Below are 11,280 nucleotides of genomic sequence, written 5' to 3'. Positions count from 1 at the left end.
ATATGTGACTCTGGTATTTCACCACGGAGGCAAATGGTCCTCATTTGATGATTCTATGAAATATTTAGGGGGAGATGAAGCTGAGATTACATTAGACAAGGATTATTTAGGCTATTATAGGTTGTTGGAATTTTATAGGCAGCTAAAGTATACAGGTGGGTGTAGGATGTGGATGCATGTGATAGGTCTTAGAGGTGAATAGAGTTATTGGGAGATAGTAGATGATAAATCATGTCTTAGTGTGGCAGATGTGAATAGCAAGTGGGATACATGGGATGTTTATTATGAAGCTCTACCTAAACCTGTGTCAATGATTAGGGATGATGTATTTGTCAATCTGGATGATGGTGATGAACATTCATCCGTAGAGTCAAATGCATCCAACTCAAATAATAGCTTACACTCTACAGTTGGTGGTCTTGAGCTAGTGATGGTAGGGGAGATAGAGGATTTAACTCTAGTTGATGATGGGGTTGGAGTACAACTAGCTGAGGAAGTGGGTGTGGAGGGAGATGAACAAGGTGAGGATGTGAATGTACCTGTGGGTGGAGATGAACAAGTTGAAAATGTGAATATAGGTGTGGATGGAGGTGATGATAGTGAGGACAGTGATGATATTGACTTTGAAGTTGTTTCAGGATTTGATAGCACAGATAGTGAGGATGTGTCATTAGATAGTGAGGGTGGAGGAGGTCTAGGTGATGAAGCAATAGTGCAAGGAGTAGATCCATTGGATGGTGTGTATGTGGCTAATGGTAAAGAAGCTAGGGAAGAAGTTATTGGGATTGGTAAAGAAGCTAGAGATGAAGTAGTTGGGGATGGTATAGAAGGTAGAGAAGAAGTAGAAAGGGATGGTATAGAAGGTAAAGAAGAAGTAGATAGGGTTGGTATAGAAGGTAGAGAAGAAGTGGCTGGGGTTGGTGTTGATGGAGGAAACATACTTGAAGAAGAAGTAGGGTTTGATATAGGTATGGATTGGGATGCAATAGATGAACTAGAAGTTGAAGATTGTTTTGTTAACAATGGTATGGGTGATGTTAATGGGGAAGATATAGGTGAACATGGGGTAGAATACATGGGGGAAGATGTGGGTAATGTTAGTGGTGAAGATAGAGGTGATTGTATGGAAGAGGATAGGAGGGAAGAAAGTGTTGAGGAGAGTGGTGAAAGTGACGATGACAATGATGGTGAGGATGATAGTGATGAGGACAATAATGGCAATCAGGACACTGATGGGGAAGAAGATGGTGATGATAGTGAAGATAGTGAGTTTGAAGTGGTTTCAGGGTTTGATATATCGGACAGTGAAGATGTGTCATTAGACAGTGAAGATGAAATTCCAAATGAAGGTACTGTTGGTCCCTTGTAAGGTTGCAAGTATAGTTCCAAGGGGGGGTTAGGAACTATTTAAACTTTTTCGCAATTAGGGCAGACTTCTTTTTCTAAGGAAAAAGGTTTTAACAGCGGCGCTGAGTAAATAGTAAGATACTGGCTTAGTCAACTGGTGACTAGGTCAGTTTCTTAGCTTGAGTCAGGAGATAGCACTTAGAGTCTATTCCTGAGCTCAGACGTTTAACGCGCACAACTCAACTTGACCTCTTTACTTGGTCAGTTTTTGGTTATTTTAAGCAAGCAATATAAATAAGGAGTTAAAGGTAAGAAATACTTTACTCAGCAGATTTATCCAGGCTCGGCTTCTTCTAAGCTTACGTCCTGTCCTCGGAACACGTTCCGAGATTTCGAATCCTCTACTGAGCTCTTTAAAGGTATAGCCTCAAACCTTTTACAATCTTAGCAACTGAGTATAACAAGAGTACCTTCCTCTATACCTCTACTCAATCCTAATCTCTCGCTGAGTACTATAACCGAGTACTCAGCCTCTCCTTTCTAATCTCTAGAAATGATAAGTGTTTTGTCCTATACAATGATTTGCTAAGACACTTTAGACTTGAAATAATCACTCTAGACTTTTACACAGATATAAGAATTGTAGTGTAAGATTTGCTTTGCTTCTTTGCTTGCAGAACTTGTGTAGAAATTTGGTCAGCGTAATGGCTTGATCAAGTTCTATATCGAATGAAGCTTCTGATGGCACTATTTATAGAGACGTCTGGGCATCGGTCATTTCGAATTTCGAAATAACCGTTGGAGGGAAACGGCTACCTATCGTTGTCATCCTGACTTGCTTAGAGCTCTCGGCCAATCAGAATTGTGTATCTTCTGTCCTCGGTCAGCTCAGCAGACTGTCTCTCCTTTTATGGTAAAGTCAACTAGATAGCATACTGTGTCGTCTAAACTTTACCCAAAGTAGAAATACTTTGTCTGGAAGTTTTCATTTGCCAGCTGTTGTCTTGTACGCTTTGTCGAGACTACTCAGCAGCTTCATCTTGAAGTTGTTCCCGAAGGTCTTCTAGATCCTTCTCTTACTGAGTTGTGTTTTGTCCAAAGCGACAACGTTTTAACAAACGCGGGCCGAGTTGTACTGAGTTGTTTGACTTGGGCTTTAACACTTGTATTGGGCTTGGGCCTTTTAATTCTTGTGTCTTATAAACAGTTTTAACTCAACATTGAACAAACACATTAGTATAATAAATCAAAGCATTTAAACTTAGTGTGTTTAGAATATGTATTTCAATTATACTTAAATAATTTTGTCAAATCAAAATTATGTGGAAAGGTGTTTCAACAAACTCCCCCATTTTGATGTTGGCAAAACTATTCAGCGAAGAACTCAGTATTGAGCTCCCCCATGATAGTTGACCTATTTCAACTTAGCAAACTCCACCGTAAGGGTTGAGCTACTGACTTAGTTTTACTCTAAACATTTAAAGGTTTAATTCGAGTAAGTCTAAGGTCAGTTTTTCAGATATAGATCAGCTTATTAAACATATTCTATTTACTCAGTATTAAGCGGAAGGTATAATCATATAGAGTGCGCTGAGTAATTTGTTGTTCAATGGATTCTTAACAAACAATGTTCTATAAGCACATAAGTCAATGTCAAACATGTTATCAGCATTTGATTCAGTCAATAAGATTTATAAGTATAAAACATAGCTGATTTAATTGAAGATACGTAATGACTCAGTACACAGTAACATATATTAACATATATCATAACTCAGGAATAGGAATAAAAGATGCAGATATGATATATTGATAGTAGTTAGTGGTTACACAACAAAACTTATAGATAAGGCATATAGCATCTGACTTAGTCTATACTGAGCTAGCCTATCTATTTCTTTTTCTTGTGTTGAGACTGACTTCGCTCATGCTGAGCTCTAGCTGCTTGTGCATTCTCCCCCATTTTATCAGCATCAGGAGGAGGAAGTCTAAAAGCATCAGTTAAGACAGCTCGAGTCAGTTCTTTAGACAGCTCCTTAAGTTTGTCAGCGCTTTCATTGACGCCGTCAAAAATTACAACTCCATTAGTTGATACCTCTGCGGGTATGTTGAGGTCAGCAGCACTGAGCATATTGACGCTAAACGCTTGAGCTTTGCCTTGCTAGATGAGAGCTTCAGTAAGACCAGCAAAGATTTGGTGAAAGGTCTTTAAAAGGGCTGTGTCGTAATATTGACGTTGAATATTGTTATGATGAATGTGGTTGAAGGTTTGTTGCATGATAGACTGCATCTCATTCTGTTTCATTGCATCAGTACCCATCTCTTGCTTATTCAGATTAAGCAAGCGAATAGCCTCACCAATTTGCTCTACTGAGCACTGATTGTAAGAAACCATTTGCTCGTTGGTCTTGAGTTGCTCAGTGTGAAGCTGAGCAAAGAGCATCTTGACTTCAGATGAAGTGGAATGGTCGGGGTTCACATCTGACAAGTTCTGGATCTGTTGTTGTAAGGAGGTCAAGTACTGCATGGTTGTCAGCTGGATCTCAGCCAGTTTGGCGATTGAATCCTGCTTAGCTTGCTGTGCTTGGAAGGTAATTATTACATTCAGCAAGTCCTTGAGTCCCTTAACTTCGTTGAGAAGTTGAGTGACCTGGGAAAGCTGAGTATTCTCAAAAATTGAAGACCCAGCAGCAGGAGGAGTGGACTGTTGAAGGTCTCTGATCAATGCTTGCACTGAGTCAATGATCTTTTTGCCGGACTCAGTGGCATTCAGATAGCTTTGTGAGCCTTCAGGAACATCAGTGTGACCGGAAGGAAGAGGTGTGAAAGGAGTGACCTGGTCAGTGATTGGAATAGCATTTTCAATCTGCACTTGAGTTTTAGATATAGTTGATTGATCGGTAGAGAGTTGAGTTGGAGAAGTGGTAATCCGAATACTGTCTGTGCTGACGGCAGAAGTGTGTGTAGTCAGCACCATGCTTGAAGAAATAGCATTCACAGTAATCGGCTCAACCTGACTGGTTGAGGTGGTGGAAGCATTTTGGTCGGCATGTTCCTGTTGAGAAGAAACAAAGGCTTGCTTTTCTAAGGACGCTGAAGCAGTAGAGGGTTGTTGACGTTTGAAAAATGTCAGCTTGACTGTAGAGGGGTCCTTAGTTTTCTTTGAGATGACAAAGTCAGGAAGAGTTGGTGGTGGCACAAAATCTTCACTGACAGTCTTCTCACTGGCCTTAACCAACTTTCTTCTTCTACGAGGTGGAGTGACAATTTGAGTAGGATCTCCTGAGTGAGAAGGAGAAGATGCGTGTTGCTCATCAGCAGATTGGTCAGCTTGTTCTTGGACTGGATCAACATTGTGTTGATCAAGTTCTTGCTCATCTCCAGCAGCAAACCCAGCATTGGCCTGCTCAGTCTCATGTTCACTGGCTGTCTCCTCAGAGTCCTCAGCGTCATCCTGACCGCTGGCCTCTTCTTCTTCTTCTTCGGTACTGTCACCATCAAGTTCTTCCTCAACTTGTGAGATGAAATGATCATCCAGTTGTACCTCATGTTCTTCGGACTCAGCTATTATACCTTGACACTGGGTGAAGTGAGAGTCACCCGGTACAACAAAGTCAGTAGGTATGGCGTTGAGGGGAGTCAGTGTAGAAGGTTTCTGCTTCTTCTGAGGATGCTCAGTAGTTTCCTCAGTTCCAGGCTCACCTTGCCTGCTTCGTTTCTCAGCTGACTTACCAGCTGACTTCTGTCTTTTTGCTGGAGACTCAACATTTTTGGAAGGAGTCTCAGCAGTTTTTCTTTTGCGGGAAGCTGGGGCCTTAGTCCTTCGCCCTTTCTTTAGCTCAGCAGTTCCCTCAGCTTGTCCAGCAGCAGCAGCAGTTTTACCTTTCTTCAAAGGTTGTCCGAATTTTAGAGCTCTCAGCTAGGCCGCTGTGATCTCAGATCCTCGAGTCTTGTCCTCACCTTCGAGATCAACTTTATGGTCGATGAGGATTCTTGTAATGATTGATCCTAGCCTCAGCGTACCAGTGCTGCGTAGGAAGCCAGCGACAAGAAAGACTGGCATATTGATTGGAGTGTACGTCAGCATATGCCATATAAAGCATTGCTCGAAGTTTGTTGCTGATGTAGTGCAGTTGATCTTTGGGTAGATGAAGTAGGTCAGCAAGTAATGAGCCATCTTCTAGTGCTGACCCATGGATGAAGCTGAGACTTCTCCTGAGTGGCCCTCAGGTTTGTAGAAGTTGTGTGCATACCCAGTGCCATCCTGATCTTTAGATCTTCTCAGCCTTGCTCCCTCAGTTTTCAACTTGAGCAGATTTCCTAAGTTGAGAGGGTTGATGAAGATGGTTTTCTTTTTCACCACTGTGCACAGGTAGTCAGTGTTGTCATTTGCAACGTGGAGGTTGTGGTAAAATTCCCTTACCAGGTCAGGGTAGGTGTCATCCCTAACCAAAAACAGCTCCGTCCAGCCATTTTGTGAAATCCACTTGCAGAAGGGTTGTTCGTTTTGTACGAAGTTTTCTGATACCCATCTTGAGGGCTCAACTTTCCATTCGCGGACATTCTCAAAGACCTTGGAGTAGGTCCTGACTTTTACAGGCTTTCCCTGACCAGAGGTTTGGCCAGCTTGTCCTTTGCTCGGCGAGGTTACTTTGGTAGGTTCCGGCATAGAGGTTTGCCTAGAAGTGTCATCGGAGCTGGGCTTAGAGTGGCCAGCACCGGAGATGTTGTAGGAAACCTTAGTCATTTTTTAGGATGGAAAAGCTTAGAGGGATTTTTAGAGAGAAAGAATTTCTTTGCCAGAGAGTATTCGATAAGCGTAAAGAATAAAAATGGGGAATTACTCATTATTTATAGAGGTGAGAAATGGATCTTATCGAATCCATGTGTCAGTTTTGCCTCGGGATTGTGAACCGACAAAGATCCTGGTATTTATGACACCTACAACGTGTACGTCATCCTAGGGCTATACGCGTGCTATTGCATTTATTCTAACGGATCTAACACTCAGCTTTTAGAATGCCAAGCGTTTGATATTCTGAGTGGTCAGTATTGCATTAATGGGATGATTTCTAAGTTTAAGTTTATACTAACTTACTCAGTGTGCAAGTTTACTCAGTATTTGATGTTCAATCAATTTCTATGAGTTACTCAGCAAAACCAATCATTCAGCATAACAATTCACTCAGCATACATATTCATTTAGCACAGGAATTTACTGAAGAGGATTAAACATACCGATGGCTTCTCTCAGTATGCTGAACTGCTCACGAGCCAGTGGCTTCGTGAAGATATCCGTAAGTTGTTCGTCCGTTGGGACAAAGGTCAGCTTGATCTCACCTTTGAGTACATGGTCTCTAATGAAGTGATGTCTGATGCTGACATGCTTCATTTTGCTGTGTTGAATTGGGTTCCTTGAAAGATCAATTGCACTTTTGTTGTCACATTTGACTTCAATTGTCTTCGTTTGAACACCATAGTCTTCAAGCTGTTGCTTAATCCATAGGACTTGAGCAACACAATGACCAGCAGCAATGTACTCAGCTTCAGTGGTAGACAAGGCTACTGACGCCTGCTTTTTGCTGAACCAGGATACCAGACAGCTTCCTAAGAAGTGACATCCTCCAGAGGTGCTTTTACGTTCCAGCTTATCCCGTCCATAGTCAGCGTCAGTGTATCCGATGAGTGTAAAATCATGAGTATTGGGATACCATAAACCTGCGTTCACTGAGCTTTGCAAATATCTAAGGATTCTTTTTACAGCAATGTAATGAGATTCCTTAGGGTTAGATTGATATCTAGCACAGTAGCATACTGAAAACTGAATGTCCGGTCTACTGGCTGTTAAGTAAAGTAGAGAGCCTATCATACCTCGATATAATTTGCTGTCTACTGACTTACCATTCTCATCAGCGCAGAGGACAGTGTCAGTGCCCATAGGAGTGGATATTGGCTTGCAATTTTCCAAATCATATTTCTTTAATATCTCCTTGGCATATTTGGCTTGACTGATAAAGATGCCATTCTTTCCTTGTTTAATTTGAAGACCGAGGAAGAAGTTGAGTTCTCCCATCATGGACATTTCAAACTCAGTCTGCATTTGTTTGCTAAACTCCTTGCACATTGATTCGTTAGTTGCACCAAATATTATATCATCAACATAAATTTGGGCCAGCAGGGTATCTTTACCCTTTCTCTTAATGAATAAGGTTGTATCAGCTTTGCCCCTGACATAATTTCTAGTCAGCAGGAAACTGGTCAGCCTCTCATACCAAGCACATGGTGCTTGCTTGAGGCCGTACAGAGCCTTTTTTAGTTTATAAACGTGGTTAGGGAATTTAGGGTCCTCAAATCCTGGAGGTTGATTAACATAAACCTCCTCGTTTATAACTCCATTAAGAAATGCACTTTTGACATCCATTTGGAATAATTTAAAATTCATGTAAGATGCATATGCACATAGAATTCTAATTGCCTCTAGCCTTGCCACTGGGGTGAAGGTCTCACCGTAGTCAATACCTTCTTGCTGACTGTAGCCCTGAGCTACAAGTCTTGCCTTGTTCCTGACTACATTCCCTTGTTCATCCATCTTGTTCCTGAAGACCCATCTTGTTCCAATGGTCTTTTGACTCTTTGGATGAGGCACTAGCTCCCATACATCGTTTCTTCTGAATTGATCGAGCTCCTCTTGCATTGCGTTCATCCAGAATTCATCGTACTCAGCTTCAGCGAAATTCTTCGGTTCTTGAACTGAGACGAAAGCAACATTGCTGAGGTACTTCCTGAGTTGATTCCTCGTCATCAGGGTATTCCCAGCAGAATCAAGGATCGCACTCTTTGAGTGCCCTCTTGGGATCCTTATCTCTTTAGGTAGATTCATGTCTTGTGCTGTCTGTGTTTCAACAATCTCTGCAGAAGTAGATGGGTCAGTAAAAGTAATCTTAGGTTCACTCTTACTCTTGGTCAGCCTTTTCGTGAATGACTCAGTAGCTAGTTCTTGGTCAGCGGTGGTTACTGAGTGTGGATCATCTTCGATCAGCGGCTGGTATCTACCTGCAGGGTTAGTTTCGTCGAACTCTACATGTACTGACTCTTCTAAAACTTGAGTTCGCTTATTAAAAACTCTGTATGCTTTGCTGTTTGTTGAGTAGCCCAAAAAGATAGCCTCATCAGCTTTTGAATCAAACTTTGGTAAGCTATCTTTGGTATTTAAAATAAAACATTTACAGCCAAAGGCACGAAAGTATCCAATATTGGGCTTTCGTCCTTTCCAAAGTTCATAGGGGGTTTTCTTTAATATAGGTCTAACTAGAGCCCTATTAAGAATATAGCACGCTGTGTTAACAGCCTCTCCCCAAAAATACTTTGGAAGCCTATGCTCATCCAGCATTGTCCTGGCTATTTCAACCAGAGTTCTGTTCTTCCTTTCTACAACCCCATTTTGCTGAGGTGTTCTAGGAGCAGAAAAATTGTGGTCAATGCCGCTGGCTTCACAGAATTCAACAAACTTTTGGTTTTTGAATTCTCCACCATTATCGCTACGGATGTGAGCTAATTTTAGGTCTTTTTCATTTTCAATTTTTCTAACCAAATTTGAAAATGTCTCAAACGTTTCATCCTTGCTGGTCAGCAAGATGACCCACGTATACCGAGAGAAGTCATCTACAATGACCAAGGAAAATCTTCTTCCACCCAGACTCAGCGGCTAGACTGGACCGAAGAGATCCAAGTGTAGTAACTCTAACGGACGCTTAGTTGAGACAATATTTTTGCTATGAAAAGATTGTTTGGTTTGTTTTCCAGCTTGGCAAGCGTGGCATAATTGATCTTTTTCAAATTTAAGTTCAGGCAGTCCCTCAACCAATTGCTTTCTTGCTAATTTGGCCAGGAGGTCCATGCTTACATGACCAAGTCTCATGTGCCATAGCCAGGAATTTTCTTCCTTTGATACTAAGCACACAGTTTTTGAAAACTTTTTCTCTAAGTCTAGCATAAAGACATTATCTATTCGAGGGGCAGTTAATATTAACTCATTTGTTTTACCCTCGTATATTTTACATCCAGTAGCATCAAATATAACTTTTCTCCCATTGTCACATAGCTGAGCTACGCTGAGTAAGTTATATTTGAGTCCGTTCACTAGGGAGACAGATTCAATAGTAGGATTACCTCCGATGGTTCCTGACCCTACTATCTTACCCTTCTTGTTGTCTCCAAAACTTACGCTCCCTCCTCGTTTACGCTCAAACGTGATGAACTGAGTTTCATCACCCGTCATATGCCTTGAGCATGCGCTGTCAATATACCACATCTTTGACTTCTCAGCACATCTCAGGCTTACCTACATTGTAACTAGTTACTTTTAGGTACCCAATTCTTTTTGGGTCCTTGCTTGTTAGGTGCAACAGGTAAAGCATCATATTTTATTTTATGGCGACATACATGAACAGTATGGCCATTCTTTCCACAGAAGTCACAACTGACCTTCTGTTTAGGATGTTTCACTGACTTGTCAGCACCCCAGTGCTGAGCGTGCCAGCACACCTTAGTGGTGTGTCCTAACTTCCCACAAAAGTCACATTGGACTTTTCGCTGGGGATTCCATCTCTGCTGAGTACCTTGGTACTGAGTTCTCAGAGGACTATTTCTTTTATTTGGAACCTTTAGTTGGTTCTGGATAGTTGTGATGTCCTTTCTCAGTTTCTTTGAAACTGACTGGACTTCAGAGACAGACTCATGTATGATCTTCATGTTATCATGCAGAGTTGTATTGTCCTGAAGAAGGAATCTGAGGTCACTCAGTTTGACCTTTTCCACTTCATCACAGCGTCTGCTGAGTGCTCTAACTTTTTTATTACACTTCTTGACAAGTGTGTAGAGATCACTCAGGGCATTAGCCATATCGTTTCTGAGCTGGGGAAGAGAAATTACCTCATTTGATTGCTCCTCGTCATCTGATGCGACGGATAGGTCAGCATGCTCAGAGACGCATAGCTCAGCAAGTTCGTCAGCCATGAAGCATATCTTCGCTGACTTGGTGGCCTCAATTTATGTGGATGAAGACTCATCACTGTCACTCCATGTAGCCACCATTGCCTTTTTGCCACTCTTCTTGTCTTTCCTCAGTGTGGGGCAGCTTGACTTAATGTGGCCGGTTTGATGGCACTCAAAGCATGTAATGGGCTTTGAGCTGTCCTTTTTGTATTTGCTGTCGCTTGAGTCAGCTTTATACTTATCAAACTTTCTATAAGGATTCTTAGAGTATTTGTCATTTTTCCTGAATAGCCTTTTCATCTTCCTTGTGAACATAGCCATCTCCTCATCATCAGTTGAGCTCCCGTCAGTGGAGTCAGCTTTCATGACAAGGGATTTCTACTTCTTGTCTTCAGATTTTTCCTTCACCTCGAAGTTCTTCATAGATATCTCATGGGTCAGCAATGAACCGATGAGTTCGTCATATTTGTAGGTGGTTAAATCCTGAGCTTCCTCAACTGCTGTCTTCTTTGCTTGCCAATCTTTAGGAAGACTCCTGAGTATCTTTTTGACTTGTTCTTCCTCAGTGAAGATTTTTCCAAGTCTCTTGAGCTCATTAATGATGTTGGTGAACCTTGCATTCATGTCTGAAATGCCCTCATCATTGTTCATCTCGAACAACTCGTACAGTCTCATCTGCTGATTCACCTTGGACTCCTTTACTTTATTTGTTCCCTCGTAGGTGACTTCTAGCTTTTTCCAGATCTCTTGTGCCGACTCACAACCTAAGATTTTATTATATTCTGCAGCATCGAGCGCACAGTGAAGCATATTGATAGCCGAAGCATGGTTTTGGAGCTTCTTAAGATCATCCTCTGTCCATTTGGCCTCAGCTTTTACAACTGTTTGGCCAGCCACAACTTCGACAGGTACAAATGGGCCTTGGACTATAGATAGCCA

The sequence above is a fragment of the Euphorbia lathyris genome, chromosome 3, assembly GCF_963576675.1.
Source record: "Euphorbia lathyris chromosome 3, ddEupLath1.1, whole genome shotgun sequence".
NCBI classification, from domain to species: Eukaryota; Viridiplantae; Streptophyta; class Magnoliopsida; order Malpighiales; family Euphorbiaceae; genus Euphorbia; species Euphorbia lathyris.
Note: the sequence above shows the minus strand (reverse complement) of the source record.